Below are 16124 nucleotides of genomic sequence, written 5' to 3'. Positions count from 1 at the left end.
AAAAGTTCATTTTTAAGGCTGATAACATGAGCCATTACCACTGACTAAGATAACTGTGAGCATAGACACTTTTCTGTGACCCTTTGACCTCGTGTGCAAAGCTTTACTAACAGTTAATTAGAAATATTAACCTTCTCGATGTTCTTGTCAAATAATTCTTAAAGAAATTTATTACATATTTTGAGTGCAATTCACTGGAAATCCATTCTCATAAGGCACTATTACATAATAATATGACAATGTTTAAAAGACATATCAAAGATTGAATCTAGTAACATGTATTTGCATGTATGTTGTATTCAGTTATAAAAATCACTACATTTTGATGATATAGGCCTACAGTATACATGTACATGACTTTGCCATAGTGTTGCAGCCCTTCAGGCCTTGTCATCCACGTCCAAAGGGGGCGCAATAATTTTCTTTGCCTAGGGCACATAATAGGCTAGAACCAGCCCTGTACAGACCTCTCTCATCTTTCTAAGTACGAGAACTAGCATAATCAGGGACTGACTAAATACTTTTTGGCCCCATTGTAACGTCTTAATCTGGGTTTAGAGACTTTTCGCAGATTAAATATGTCAGAAAAATAATAACACAAAGAAATAGTTTTTTTTTTATGGGTTCATCTTTTCCAGAACCTCCTCTTACTGAAGGGTTCTGCAGAACCCCTTAAGCCAGCAGGAGGTCAAACCGTGCTCTGGGCTGTTTGTTTTTTGTGTGGATCAATAACGGGCATCGATCTGTGATGTCACTGTTCAAACATCAGGATGCTATCAGAGGTGATTCATGCTCATTAAATTATTTGATCAAACAAACGCAGTTGCTGGAAAACCAGAAACCAAAGACCTCATGTGGACTTGGTAAATAACACAGGCAGTAAAAGCCGCTGGTGGACGTGGGTTGGGTCGATGCCCGATCCGGACAAACATATAAGGGCCAAAAGGCACGGCTGTGGTCCATCATGTCTCATTCACACTCAGCGCTGATCCGGGTGCTGGAGGCTCCATTCAGGTGAGTGGTCTGGATTATAGTCTGTGGTCTGGTACTGATGGGGAGGTGGGGGCCTGGAGGTTACAGAGGCTCCTGGGTTAGATTTGCATCATAGAAATCCAGTGCCTTTATTCTGAACTGGATCCAGTTCCAGTCATCAAACTGAACAGCCCAAGAAGTGGACCTGTTCTGGACTTCTGGATTTGTTCAGTCAGGTAGGCGGAGCTTTGTCTTTAAGGACGCGGTCTGTACCCGTTGACCTGATGACCATGAACAGTCAGTCTCAGCACCAGAGGAGCAAAATCCAGACCTCAGACTGTGACAACTATAACTCACCACATTGGCGTAAAAAACTGTTTCAGTTCACAAATATTGGGACAGTTTATTTGTCCTGATGTTTGAAGACTGAAGGCTGTCAAACAAATGTAAGCTCAGGTTTCCGATGTGCCTTTGAGCAAACTGCAGCTGAACTGCTCCAATCACAGCTACAGAACACAGAGGAGCAGCGGCTCAACTCCGAGCTCCTCCCGAGTGACCAAGCTCCTCACCCTATCTCTAAGGGAGCGCCCAGCCACCCTATGGAGGAAACTCATCTCGGCCGCTTGTACTCGCGATCTCGTTCTTTCGGTCATGAACCAAATCTCATGACCATAGGTGAGGATCAGAACGTTGATCGATCCGTAAATCGATAAGCTTTGCCCCCCTACTCAGTTCTCTCTTCACCACAACGGTCCGATACAGCGACCGCATCACTGCAGACGCTGCACTGAATTGGCTATCGATCTCACGCTCCATTCGTCCCTCAACATGGTCCACTCGGACTCCATGTCTCCAACCTCCCCCAGGATCTGGGAGAAGCTCTCCCGGAGGTGGGAGTTGAAGACCTCGCTGACAGAGGGTTCCGCCAGTCGTTCCCAGCAGACCCTCACGATACGTTTGGGCCTGCCAGGTCTGACCGGCTTCCTCCCCTCCCAGCGGATCCAACTCACCACCAGGTGGTGATCAGTCAACAGCTCTGCCCCTTTCCTCACTCGAGTGTCCGAGACACATGGCCGAAGGTCAGATGATACGACTACAAAGTCGATCATTGACCTCTGGCTCAGGGTGTCCTGGTGCCATGTGCACTTATGGACACCCTTGTGCTCGAACATGGTGTTCGTGATGGACAAACTGTGACTAGCACAGAAGTCCAACAACTGAACACCACTCAGGTTCAGATCGGGGAGGCCGTGCTTCCCGATCACCCCCCTCCAGGTTTCACTCTCGCCGCCCACGTGGGCGTTGAAATCCCCCAGGAGAACAATGGAGTCCCCAGTCGGAGCGCTATCTAGTACCCCTCCCAGGGACTCCAGGAAGGTCAGGTACTCTGCACTGCTGCTCGGCCCGTAGGCCGAGACAACGGTGAGAAACCTGTCCCCAACCCGAAGGCGTAGGGACGCGACCCTCTCGTTTACCGGAGTGAACTCCAACACATGGTGACTGAGTTGGGGAGCAATAAGCAATGCGACACCAGCTCTCCGCCTCTCCCCGTGGGCAACGCCAGAAAAATGAAGCGTCCAGCCCCTCTCCAGGAGTTGGGTACCAGAGCCCAAGCTGTGCGTGGAGGTGAGCCCGACTATCTCTAGTCGGTATCTCTCAACCTCCCGCACAAGCTCAGGCTCCTTCCCCCCTAGCGAGGTGACATTCCACGTCCCAACAGCCAGGGGCTGTGAGCATGGACCGGGCCGCCGGGCCACCCGCCCTCGACCGCCATCCAATCATCTCTGCGCCCGACCCCATGGCCTCCTCTGCAGGTGATGAACCCACAGGAGGGCGGGCCAACGTCGCTCTTTCGGGCTGAGCCCGGCTGGGCTCCATGGGCTAAGGCCTGTCCACCAAGCGCTCGCGCACGAGCCCCAACCCCAGGCCTGGCTCCAGGGTAGGGCCCTGGCTCCGCCATAGCGGGCGACGTCTCGGTCCTTGATTTTTTACTGCTCATGGAGGTTCTGAACTGCCCTTAGTCTGACCCGTCACCTAGGACCTGTTTGCCTTGGGAGACCCTACAAGGAGCACAAAGCCCCCGACAACATAGCTCCTAGGATCATCCGGGTATGCAAACTCCCCCACCACGATAAGGTGGCAGCTAGAGGGGGAGTGAAATGGAATAAACAAATTAAAATGGGCCAATACTATTTTAAAATTAAAAAGTATTGGAACACTTGGTATTTCACACATTTTAATTTTTTTTTTTTTTTTTTTGAAATGGAATAAACAAATTAAAATGTGTGAAATACCAAATGTTCCAATACTTTTGAGGGCAATTGAGAGAGCAAAATTAAAAGGTTTCTTAGCTGTATTTCATTCAACCCAAGCATCTTACACCTCATATTACCCAACAGAGCATGAATCAGCTGCTGCCTGCCCATTTTATTGATCTAAAATAATAATACTTGTAACAATACAATAAAATAAGAAAATTATATATATATATATATACAGTAGTGTTCAGAATAATAGTAGTGCTTTGTGACTAAAAAGAATAATCCAGGTTTTGAGTATATTTCTTATTGTTACATGGGAAACAAGGTACCAGTAGATTCAGTAGATTCTCACAAATCCAACAAGACCAAGCATTCATGATATGCACACTCTTAAGGCTATGAAATTGGGCTATTAGTAAAAAAAAAAAGGGGGTGTTCACAATAATAGTAGCATCTGCTGTTGACGCTACAAACTCAAAACTGTTAAGTTCAAACTGCTTTTTTAGCAATCCTGTGAATCACTAAACTAGTATTTAGTTGTATAACCACAGTTTTTCATGATTTCTTCACATCTGCGAGGCATTAATTTTGTTGGTTTGGAACCAAGATTTTGCTGGTTTACTAGTGTGCTTGGGGTCATTGTCTTGTTGAAACACCCATTTCAGGGGCATGTCCTCTTCAGCATAAGGCAACATGACCTCTTCAAGTATTTTGACATATCCAAACTGATCCATGATACCTGGTATGCGATATATAGGCCCAACACCATAGTAGGAGAAACATGCCCATATCATGATGCTTGCACCACCATGCTTCACTGTCTTCACTGTGAACTGTGGCTTGAATTCAGAGTTTGGGGGTCGTCTCACAAACTGTCTGCGGCCCTTGGACCCAAAACGAACAATTTTACTCTCAAGTCCACAAAATATTCCTCCATTTCTCTTTAGGCCAGTTGATGTGTTCTTTGGAAAATTGTAACCTCTTCTGCACATGTCTTTTATTTAACAGAGGGACTTTGCGGGGGATTCTTGCAAATAAATTAGCTTCACACAGGCGTCTTCTAACTGTCACAGCACTTACAGGTAACTCCAGACTGTCTTTGATCATCCTGGAGCTGATCAATGGGTGAGCCTTTGCCATTCTGGTTATTCTTCTATCCATTTTGATGGTTGTTTTCCGTTTTCTTCCACGCGTCTCTGGTTTTGTGTCTATTTTAAAGCATTGGAGATCATTGTAGCTGAACTATAATTTTTTGCACCTGCGGATAGGTTTTCCCCTCTCCAATCAACTTTTTAATCAAACTACGGTGTTCTTCTGAACAATGTCTTGAACATCCCATTTTCCTCAGGCTTTCAAAGAGAAAAGCATGTTCAACAGGTGCTGGCTTCATCCTTAAATAGGGGACACCTGATTCACACCTGTTTGTTCCACAAAACTGATGAACTCACTGACTGAATAGTAGAGAAGCTTGAATCTTCAACTGGACTGGGTTGCTTGACGCGAGGACGTTTCGCTTCAAATTCTTGCTCTGGTGGTCTGACTTCTGTCTTGACTCTTGTAGAGAAGAAGTCACAAAAGCTGGAGTTTTAAACCTAACCAGACCCCTCCTACCGAGAGGCAGACTGCTATAGGCTAGTGACTAAACAATAGCTCTAATTAGCACCTATTGTGCTCTAGTTAGCACCCTCCTAATGACAGGGCAGCTGTCCCTCCTAATGATGGGACGGACCCTCTCCTGAAGGCTCCCTTGACGACTCTGCTGATGACGTGAATGACTCATTACCATGAACAAAAGATTGAAACTGCTTTGACCTGAGTACCCCATTGTAAACAGGGGATAAAGCGTGTCTCAGACCCCCTCCCCGGTTAAGGCTGGGTTTCAAACGTTTCACAAAGAAGAACGGAAAGCTTTGTCAGCACTGCAAAAGGACCAAAGCATCTTATCCTGCCAGCGGATAAAGGCAGATGCACGGTGCTCCTGAACACATCGGACTACGAGGCCAAGATCAACAACTTGCTCAGTGACTCCAATACATACGAACATCTGAAGAGAGACCCCACGAGCGGCTATAAGAAGAAAATCATTAGCTACCTCCAAAACCTGGAGAAAGAGGGACTCATCAACAGGAAAACATACTACAGACTGTACCCTGGGGACACCACTCCATTCATCTATGGACTGCCCAAAATCCACAAACAGGACGTGCCACTCAGGCCTATTGTATGTAGCACAGATTCCATCACGTACAATTTGGCAAAGCACCTCAACTGGATTTTGGCTCCTCTAGTGGGTAACTCAGACCACCATGTGGAGAACACACAAGATTTTGTGAACAAGATCAAGGACCTGCAGCTGGAGGCAGATGAAACAATCGTGTCATTTGATGTGACTTCGTTGTTCACCTGCATCCCCACCGCTGAGGCCATCTCAGCTGTGAGGCAGAGACTGCTGGAGGATGTGTCTCTACTTGAAAATCAAATCAAATCAATTTTATTTATATAGCACAGATTAAGGAGCGGTACAACCGGTTTAAAGACGTCCGCACAACGGTGGAGAGCGAGCCACACTCCGGTCGGCCATCAACATGCTGAAATGACCAGATCATTTCCAAAGTGAACGCTGTGGTGATGCGGGACCGTCGTGTGACTGTCCAAGAAATTGTGGAAGAGGTGGACATCAGCACTTTTTCAGTACATTCCATTGTGACAGATTTGGCCATGAAAAGAGTGGCTGTGAAATTCGTGCCAAAGCTGCTGACAGCTGCCTCCGTGTTGAAGTCTCACAGGACATGATGTGACATGCCCACCTCTTCCACAATTTCTCGGATAGTCACATGACTGAAAAGTCACCAAAAGCCATCTGAATCATCCGAATGGTTTCCACCTGGCTGTCATCCAGTTTCTGGCAAAATTTGATGCGGCGCTGCTCCAGTCGTTTCGTCTTTTTCCTTGAAATGAAAATCCGCCGAGCACACGTCCTCACACAAAGGCTGCTTACCAGAAAATGATACAATCGACAGGCGTGAAAAAGTTCACGCATGCACACGAAGGTTTGCTCATACAAGCACACGTGATTCAAATCCACCAGGTTTTTGCAAACAAATAAAAAGGTCAGATACTTTTCTAACAGACCTCGTATATATATATATATATATATATATATATATATATATATATATATATATATATATATATATACTGCCAGCAACTGTCATCATGGGAGAACATCGTCACCGATACAGCAGTTGAGCGCATCACCCCCTGCCAGTCATGGATGAACTTGACGCCCCACCCTCTTTTGAGGAACTCAGTAAAGCCATCGACACCCTTGCCAGTGGCAAAGCTCCAGGTAGCGATGGCATTCCACCTGAAGTCATCAAGGCCGGCAAAAAGATTGTTCTCCTCGAACACCTCCACGAACTTCTGCTCCAGTGCTGGGAGGAAGGGTCAGTCCCACAGGACATGCGTGACGCCAACATCACGACGCTGTACAAAAACAAAGGAGACCGCAGTGACTGTAATAACTACCGTGGCATCTCCCTGCTCAGCATCGTTGGCAAGTTCTTCGCACGTGTGGTCCTGGATAGATTCCAGCCACTCGCGGAACATGTTTACCCAGAGGCGCAATGTGGTTTCAGAGCGGGAAGGTCAACTGTAGACATGATATTTTCACTACAACAGCTGCAGGAGAAGTGTCGTGAGCAGAGACAACCACTCTACCTCACCTTCATTGATCTGATGAAGGCGTTTGACCTGGTCAGCAGGAGTGGCCTCTTTGTCATCTACCTGACACTGTCATCTACCCCGATGTTGGGCCTGTAGGCGAACTGCAGCAGGTCCAGGATGTCCCTCACCACGGTGCGGAGGTGAGACAGAATAAGTCGCTCCATGGTCTTCATGAGGTGTGAGGTCAGGGCAACTGGTCTGTAGTGGGCTGGTTCCTTGGCGTGCAGTGTTTTGGGAACCGGGACCACACAGGAGGTCTTCCACAGGGTGGGGACCACCCCCAGGCTAGGCTCTTGTTGAAGATGTGGCTGAGGACCTCACAGAGCTCATCTGCACAGGTCCTCAGCAGCCTCGGAGAGATCCCATCAGGTCCTGCTGCTTTCCTGCAGAGCCTTCAGCTTTCAGGCTCCTCTCCTGTGGAACCAGCTCCCAATTCGGATCAGGGAGACAGACACCCTCTCTACTTTTAAGATTAGGCTTAAAACTTTCCTTTTTGCTAAAGCTTATAGTTAGGGCTGGATCAGGTGACCCTGAACCATCCCTTAGTTATGCTGCTATAGACTTAGACTGCTGGGGGGTTCCCATGATGCACTGAGTGTTTCTTTCTCTTTTTGCTCTGTATGCACCACTCTGCATTTAATCATTAGTGATTGATCTCTGCTCCCCTCCACAGCATGTCTTCTTCCTGGTTCTCTCCCTCAGCCCCAACCAGTCCCAGCAGAAGACTGCCCCTCCCTGAGCCTGGTTCTGCTGGAGGTTTCTTCCTGTTAAAAGGGAGTTTTTCCTTCCCACTGTCGCCAAGTGCTTGCTCACAGGGGGTCATTTTGACAGTTGGGGTTTTTCTGTAATTATTGTATGGCTTTGCCTTGCAATATGAAGCGCCTTGGGGCAACTGTTTGTTGTGATTTGGCGCTATATAAATGAAATTGATTTGATTTGATTTAATTCCTCTGCTTCAGCTGCAGGAGCTGGCCTCTCACCTCAGTTGGAGTTACAGTGAGGGGGAGGGAGGGGGGAGCTGAGGTGTGAGCTGAGGTGGGCTGGTGCTGAATACAGTCTGGGGAGAGGAGGGACAAAGTCCGGGGTGCAGTGGAGGTGGCCTGGGGGAAGAAGGTGGGGGGTCAGAGGGACAGGAGGGCTGGCTGCTGGAGACATGTGGAGAGCCGGGAGCAGGCGTGGAGGAGCCAAAACGTTTAAAGTAGCTGTTTAGCTCCTCTGCAAACCGAGAATCTCCATCTGCAGTCCTGCTGGCACCCTGCCCAAATCCAGAGGCGGTCGTGAGGCATCTCCACACGTCTCTGATGTTGTTCTGGGCTAGCTGCTCCTCCATCTTCCTTCCATACTCCTTCTTGGCTGCCCGGATTCTCCACTGGAGCTCCTGTTGGACTCTACGCTGCTCCTCTCTGTCTCCTGAGTTGAAAGCCCTCTTCTTCTGGTTCATCAGGACCTTCAGCTCGGGGGTCACCCAGGGGTGGTTGATGGGAAAACACCGTACCCTCCGGGTGGGCACAGTGCTCTCCACACAGAAGTTCATGTAGTCAGTGACACACTGGGTCAGGCTGTTGATGTCTTCACCATAACAGTTTTGAAACATGTTCCAGTCTGTGGTTCAGAAACAGTCTTTCAGCCTCTCAGTGGTCTCTTCAGTCCAGAGTTTCACTGACCTTTTGTGTATTGGTTCTCTTTTCACCCTGGGTGTGTACTGGGGGAGCAGATAGGCGAGACTGTGATCCAAGCGGGGGGAGGGGGGCAGAGGTGTAAGCATCCTCCACATTAGTGTAAAAAAGGTCCAGTATTCTATTGTCCCTGGTTTTACATGTGATGTACTGGGTGAACGTGGGGAGGGTGGCGGAGAGGGAGGCGTGGTTAAAGTCCCCAGTGATGAGGAGGAGAGCGTTTGGATGTTGTGTCTGCAGCCACGTGACTGTACTGTGGATCTGCTCACAGACAGCGGCGGTGTTTGCAAAGGGAGGAATAAACGCGTAGAGCGTAATCACACTTCCAAACTCCCGTGGGAGATAGTACGGCCTCATGCTCACCGCGAGTAGCTCCACGTCCGAGGAGCAGATCTGATCCTTCACGTGAACATGAGCTGCACTGCAGCCATCTCTCACTCACATAAACGGCGAGCCCCCCTCCTCTTTTCTTCCCACTCTCCGCCAGCATCCTGTCCACGCAGATGAGTGTGAAGCCATCCATGTTAATAACAGAGTCTGATACATGTTCATCCAACCACGTCTCCGTGAAGCACATGAGACTGCAGCCTTTATACAGCCTCTGGAAATGGGTTATCGCTGCTGGCTCCTCGGTCTTGCTGAGGAGAGACCTTACATGACCCATGACCAAAGACGGAATATAAGTCCTTCTCTGCTTCATCCAGCCACCCCTGCAGCCTCTCTGTCTCCTTCGTATATCTACTGGTATGTCCAGGTGCTCAGCATAGTGGGGACCTGGCCCACTGTACATAGAGTCTCTTAGTCTAAGCAGCTGATCCTGGGTGTAAACAATAGGATGTCCGGAGCTGGAAACAAAGGGATTTCCCCGCGCTGCCTCAAAAAGTGCCAAAAGAAGCAGAAAACTAATCACAAGAGTTACAAAAGCGGGTTTCCCATGTGCACACTTGCACGGGGTACCACCCACTACAAATAAAAACAATAAAGCACTATTAAAAAGTATTAAAAATAGCGAAAGTAGGAAAAGAGGGGGCAGAGCTGAAGTAACAGGCTTCTGCATCGACAGCGCCATCTTCAAAAAAAGATGAGAACTTTTTTGTGGTACACAGCACCAACAACTGTACAGGAGGAATCTAGCAGTCAATATGTGTCAGTGATTTCAAAATGACTCTTTTCAACCAGACCTGCGGTGCCGTGACATGTCACTCATCCAGGGTGGAACCTGGAGTGTCCAATCAGATTTCAGGGGGTCAACTGCCACCGCTGGCCTCCCCTTTAGCTCCACCCACGCCTGGAAGTGTTCGACATTTGACATTTCCTGTTTCACTGTGGAATAATAATTTGGCACGTCCTGTTTGGGACACAGTGTACCATGAGCGAGCTCATATTATTTTTTACTTTGACTTCAACGTAAAAATTTAAACATAAAGATGCCTGAACTTTTTTTTATTTATATGTCACTAAAAAATTACCAATTAATTTCAAATTAATTTTTTAACAGACGTTTGTGGGCAGAGACACCAGAACCAAGACCGACAGAGTGTCCAGGTCCAGTGTGTGTGTGGTATGTCTGTGGGCTGCAAGAGGCACTTAAATGCATCACCTTGGGAAGCTGTGGTGTATGATTTCTGCTCCTGCTCAGAATCGCTTCCTTGTCAGAAAACCTCTGAGCTCACCAATGAAAAAGGTTCAGGTTAGTTTAGCCTTGATGTTAATAACATCAGTCCAGTTTATCATCAACAAAAGTTCATCACAGAGCGACATGAAAACACCACCGGCAGCCCACATGTGACAAGTCCAAAGTTCACGCGACAGGTCCAGAATCCACATGTGACAGGTCCAGAGTTCACGCGACAGGTCCTGAGTTCACACGACAGGTCCAGAATCCAAATGTGACAGGTTCCGAGTTCACGCAACAGGTCCTGAGTTCACGCAACAGGTCCAGAATCCACATGTGACAGGGGTCCCGAGTTCACGCGACAGGTCCAGAATCCACATGTGACAGGTCCAGAGTTCACGCGACAGGTCCAGAATCCAAATGTGACAGGTCCCGAGTTCACGCGACAGGTCCTGAGTTCACGTGACAGGTCCAGAATCCACATGTGACAGATCCCGAGTTCACGCGACAGGTCCTGAGTTCACATGACAGGTCCTGAGTTCACGCGACAGGTCCTGAGTTCACGCAACAGGTCCAGAATCCACATGTGACAGGGGTCCTGAGTTCACGTGACAGGTCCTGAGTTCACGCGACAGGTCCAGAATCCACATGTGACAGGTCCAGAGTTCACGCGACAGGTCCAGAATCCACATGTGACAGGTTCCGAGTTCACGCAACAGGTCCTGAGTTCACGCAACAGGTCCAGAATCCACATGTGACAGGGGTCCCGAGTTCACGCGACAGGTCCAGAATCCACATGTGACAGGTCCAGAGTTCACGCGACAGGTCCAGAATCCAAATGTGACAGGTCCCGAGTTCACGCGACAGGTCCTGAGTTCACATGACAGGTCCAGAATCCACATGTGACAGATCCCGAGTTCACGCGACAGGTCCTGAGTTCACATGACAGGTCCTGAGTTCACGCGACAGGTCCTGAGTTCACGCGACAGGTCCTGAGTTCACGCAACAGGTCCAGAATCCACATGTGACAGGGGTCCTGAGTTCACGTGACAGGTCCTGAGTTCACGCGACAGGTCCAGAATCCACATGTGACAGGTCCAGAGTTCACGCGACAGGTCCAGAATCCACATGTGACAGGTTCCGAGTTCACGCAACAGGTCCTGAGTTCACGCAACAGGTCCAGAATCCACATGTGACAGGGGTCCCGAGTTCACGCGACAGGTCCAGAATCCACATGTGACAGGTCCAGAGTTCACGCGACAGGTCCAGAATCCAAATGTGACAGGTCCCGAGTTCACGCGACAGGTCCTGAGTTCACATGACAGGTCCAGAATCCACATGTGACAGATCCCGAGTTCACGCGACAGGTCCTGAGTTCACATGACAGGTCCTGAGTTCACGCGACAGGTCCTGAGTTCACGCAACAGGTCCAGAATCCACATGTGACAGGGGTCCTGAGTTCACGTGACAGGTCCTGAGTTCACGCGACAGGTCCAGAATCCACATGTGACAGGTCCAGAGTTCACGCGACAGGTCCAGAATCCACATGTGACAGGTTCCGAGTTCACGCGACAGGTCCTGAGTTCACGCGACAGGTCCTGAGTTCAAGCGATAGGTCCAGAATCCACATGTGACAGGTCCTGAGTTCACGCGACAGGTCCTGAGTTCACGCGACAGGTCCTGAGTTCACGCGACAGGTCCTGAGTTCACGCGACAGGTCCAGAATCCAAATGTGACAGGTCCCGAGTTCACGCGACAGGTCCTGAGTTCACGCGACAGGTCCAGAATCCACATGTGACAGGTCCCGAGTTCACGCGACAGGTCCTGAGTTCACGCGACAGGTCCAGAATCCACATGTGACAGGTCCCGAGTTCACGCAACAGGTCTTGAGTTCACGCGACAGGTCCTGAGTTCACGCGACAGGTCCAGAATCCACATGTGACAGGTCCTGAGTTCACGCGACAGGTCCAGAATCCACATGTGACAGGTCCTGAGTTCACGCGACAGGTCCAGAATCCACATGTGACAGGTCCAGAGTTCACGTGACAGGTCCCGAATCCACATGTGACAGGTCCCGAGTTCACGTGACAGGTCCAGAATCCAAATGTGACAGGTTCCGAGTTCACGCAACAGGTCCTGAGTTCACGCGACAGGTCCAGAATCCAAATGTGACAGGTTCCGAGTTCACGCAACAGGTCCAGAATCCACATGTGACAGGGGTCCCGAGTTCACGCGACAGGTCCAGAATCCACATGTGACAGGTTCCGAGTTCACGCGACAGGTCCTGAGTTCACGCGACAGGTCCAGAATCCAAATGTGACAGGTCCCGAGTTCACACGACAGGTCCCGAGTTCACGCGACAGGTCCCGAGTTCACGCGACAGGTCCAGAATCCACATGTGACTGGTCCAGAATCCAAATGTGACAGGTCCTGAGTTCACGTGACAGGTGTTGTGTGGCTGGGGGGGCCTGGCTGCCTTTTGTTTCTGTTTTCTGTCCTGTCTTTTGTTTTTCCTTCCAGGTGGCTTGCATTTGGGACTGAGTGGCTGTGTAGCTGAGTTTATGTTGGTCGTGTAATCAGCTTCCACTGCAGTGGAGTTTTGTGAACTGGATGTTCCATGCCTGCAGGGTGGGAAGCTGATTAGTAATTAAGCCAGGAAGTGTTTGCTGTTTGTGCACCTTTGAGCGTTCTCTCTGTGTGTTGAGTGTGGACTCACATAATGATTCCTTCTTTCACAGACTCGGTTTGTCGCGGCCACCTGGGGGGTGTCGGCGGGGTCCTTGGGTCCGAATTGGTTCTGGCTCCGGACCGTTGGCGCTGCTGGGAGCGCACCGCAAAACCACCACGCCAGACCGCGCACTTTTATATTTTTTCACATCACTGTTATGTTCATTAAACTCTGTTATCCTTTGTACCGTGCTCTGCTTATTTTATACTGGGTCCTTCAAACGCTGGTCGGTTCTCCGGGCTGCGTCCGACACATAACAACAGGTCCAGAATCCACATGTGACAGGTCCCGAGTTCACGCGACAGGTCCTGAGTTCACGCAACAGGTCCTGAGTTCAAGCGATAGGTCCAGAATCCACATGTGACAGGTCCTGAGTTCACGTGACAGGTCCAGAATCCACATGTGACAGGTCCCGAGTTCACGTGACAGGTCCAGAATCCAAATGTGACTGGTCCAGAGTTCACATGCGACAGGTCCAGAGTCCTCCACCCCCCCAGACACACACACACACACACACACACACACACACACACACACACACACACACACACACACACACACACACACACACACACACACACACACACACACACACACAGACCTTAAACGGATTTGAGTCCACGTCCATGTTGATGGCTGCTTGTTTCCTCAGAGTTCGTAATGATGTGGTACCTCGCTGTGACTCGGGTTGTTCTGCTGTTGGTTCTGGTCGGTCTCACCTTCCCACTCCCCATCAGGTAACGTTCACGCCTTCACCAAAAACATGAACATTATCAGTTCTTGTCCAGTTTCTATAAAATGTTAAACTGCAACAACAACAACAAAATCAATCTTAAAAACATCTGTGTTCCACTCTTAGGACACATTCCAGTTTCTTATGTATAATGTGGCAGCTTTATCTTTCTAACTCTGTTTAAAATGTGCAGCACATTGTCATTTTTGTCTTAAGAGTGCTTCATAAATAAACTTAATATTATGATTGCTGTTAAGTGTCTTGGGTCCTGGATGTTTGGAGCCGTTATTGTAGCAAAAGTATTTGTAAATGTGTATTTTGATCTCTTCGAGGGACCAGCCGGGCTTAAAACGACAGCCATGAGTGATGTCCACACACACACACACACACACACACACACACACACACACACACACACACACACACACACACACACACACACACACACACACACACACACAAACAAATGGCTGCATGCATTTACAGATCTAACGCGGCAGAACTATAGTAAAAGTCACGTGTAAGAACACGTCCAATCGAGTGGCCGATTTTCACAGACACACACAGATCAAAATACGCTTTTGAAAATACTTTTGCTACAATAATGGCCCCATACATCTGCACCTCCCCAAAGCTGCCTCAGCCAGGTGAAATGCAGGTGTGTCTTTGTCCTTCTCCAGTCTCTGGGGTCCTCCACACTGAGACATCTGTGTCCTGGATCATGTCCAGAGAAACTCACCACATGGGCTATGTGGTGTCTGATGTTTCCTCACAGTGTCAGTGATCCTCCTCATCTGAGTCTCACTAAGTAACCGTTCACTACGAAATCATTCCAGCAGGATCCAAAGACCCTCCACAGAGACCTGGGACCAAAGACAGCCAGTCCTCACCTTAGGTCACTGTTTAGAGTCTAAGTCTGACAACCAGACAGTAAGACAGGAAGCACCAGGACCCTAAAGACTTGGACCTTCATTCTCATACAAAGACAGCAGCGTCACCAAACACCTCTGATCTTTGACCTCATGACTCCATAAGATCTTCCCAGGTGTCTCTGGATCTCAAAGGCCGAGGACCCAGAGACAGAAGGTCACTGCTAAGATTCAGTGAATGTCTGTACAATGTCAGCTCTTTGACCACACAGAGACACTTCTGATGGATGATTTTGGGAAGTTACTGAAAGCCTGGATCTTAGCCTGGATCTAGGACCATCATAAACCCAGACACTCCGATCCCTCACTCAGCTCCTTGGGGGCTGCAGTCAGAGCATTGACCAATTCTACAAAGTTCACAGCATCATCCACAAAGTCAGTAAAACCTTCCTCACTGATAAAAGCACCAAAGCTGCCAACACTCAGTCTCTGCAAAAACTGAACAGTGAAGGAACCACACCACAGCCCTGAGGAACCCCAGATTTCACTGGGAAAACTCTGGTCTCTGTGTACCAGCTGACTCATGAGCAGCAACATCTCAGTTAAAATGGTGGAAAATTTCTGGTGACATCTTAATACAGTTTGAATGCTCTTACAGTCTTCTAGAAGATTCCAGTCAATTCTAAAAGCTTGACATCAGCAAAACTAAAGTCCATCTGCTGGTTCACAGATGAAACTTTGGGCTGATTTTTATTAAAGTGTTGGAATAAATTTGTGTTTTACCTTTTTTCTCCGTCATGACATCAGGGATGAAGATGAGATGGAGAGTTTCGTGACTCATTTCAGACACCTGAACGCACCGTTGGACTCTGTGGACAAAACACTCAGGTGACTGATGAGCTTTAAAAAGGTCCAGAACTCTGCTCAGAGAAAGTTCTCAGGTTCCAAAGACTCTGTGGGTTTGTGTGTTTCAGAGTCCTGCAGTCTGCCGGGCTGGTCCACAGGAGACAGCTGGGAGACATCGAGTTCTCCAACAGATACGCAGAGTTCCTGCGTTCCAAAGCCAAACACAGCTCCATGTGCGCCCTTCTGCACCGCCTGCAGGCCGTCAAAAAGAGGTCAGAGGTCACAGTTAACCAGCTGTGGTGGGGGCGGGGCTTTGAGCAGCAGGAGGGCGGTGACATTGACTTTGGTGTGTGTGTGTGTGTGTGTGTGTGTGTGTGTGTGTGTGTGTGTGTGTGTGTCCACAGTGGGTCCGGAGCAGACGTGGAGAAGGTGGACCTGCTGCTCAAACAGTACATGTGTCCGTCTGTCCACGGCTGGACGTCAGACCTGAAGAAATAAAAACTCAAAAATCTGGAAGATTTCATCTGTTTCCACTCTTAAAACTGATTTTATATTTCAGTGCTTTAAAAATCAGCTTTAAATAAAACCTGAACCAGAAAAAACTGAACTGTGTGGAAAATACAAGTAAATAAAGCTTCAGCTTCTGTTTCGTCTGTCTGAGGGGTTTTTTTTCCCTTCAGCTTCTGTTTCGTCTGTCT

Source organism: Thalassophryne amazonica, chromosome 8 (assembly GCF_902500255.1).
Source record: "Thalassophryne amazonica chromosome 8, fThaAma1.1, whole genome shotgun sequence".
NCBI lineage: Eukaryota > Metazoa > Chordata > Actinopteri > Batrachoidiformes > Batrachoididae > Thalassophryne > Thalassophryne amazonica.
Note: the sequence above shows the minus strand (reverse complement) of the source record.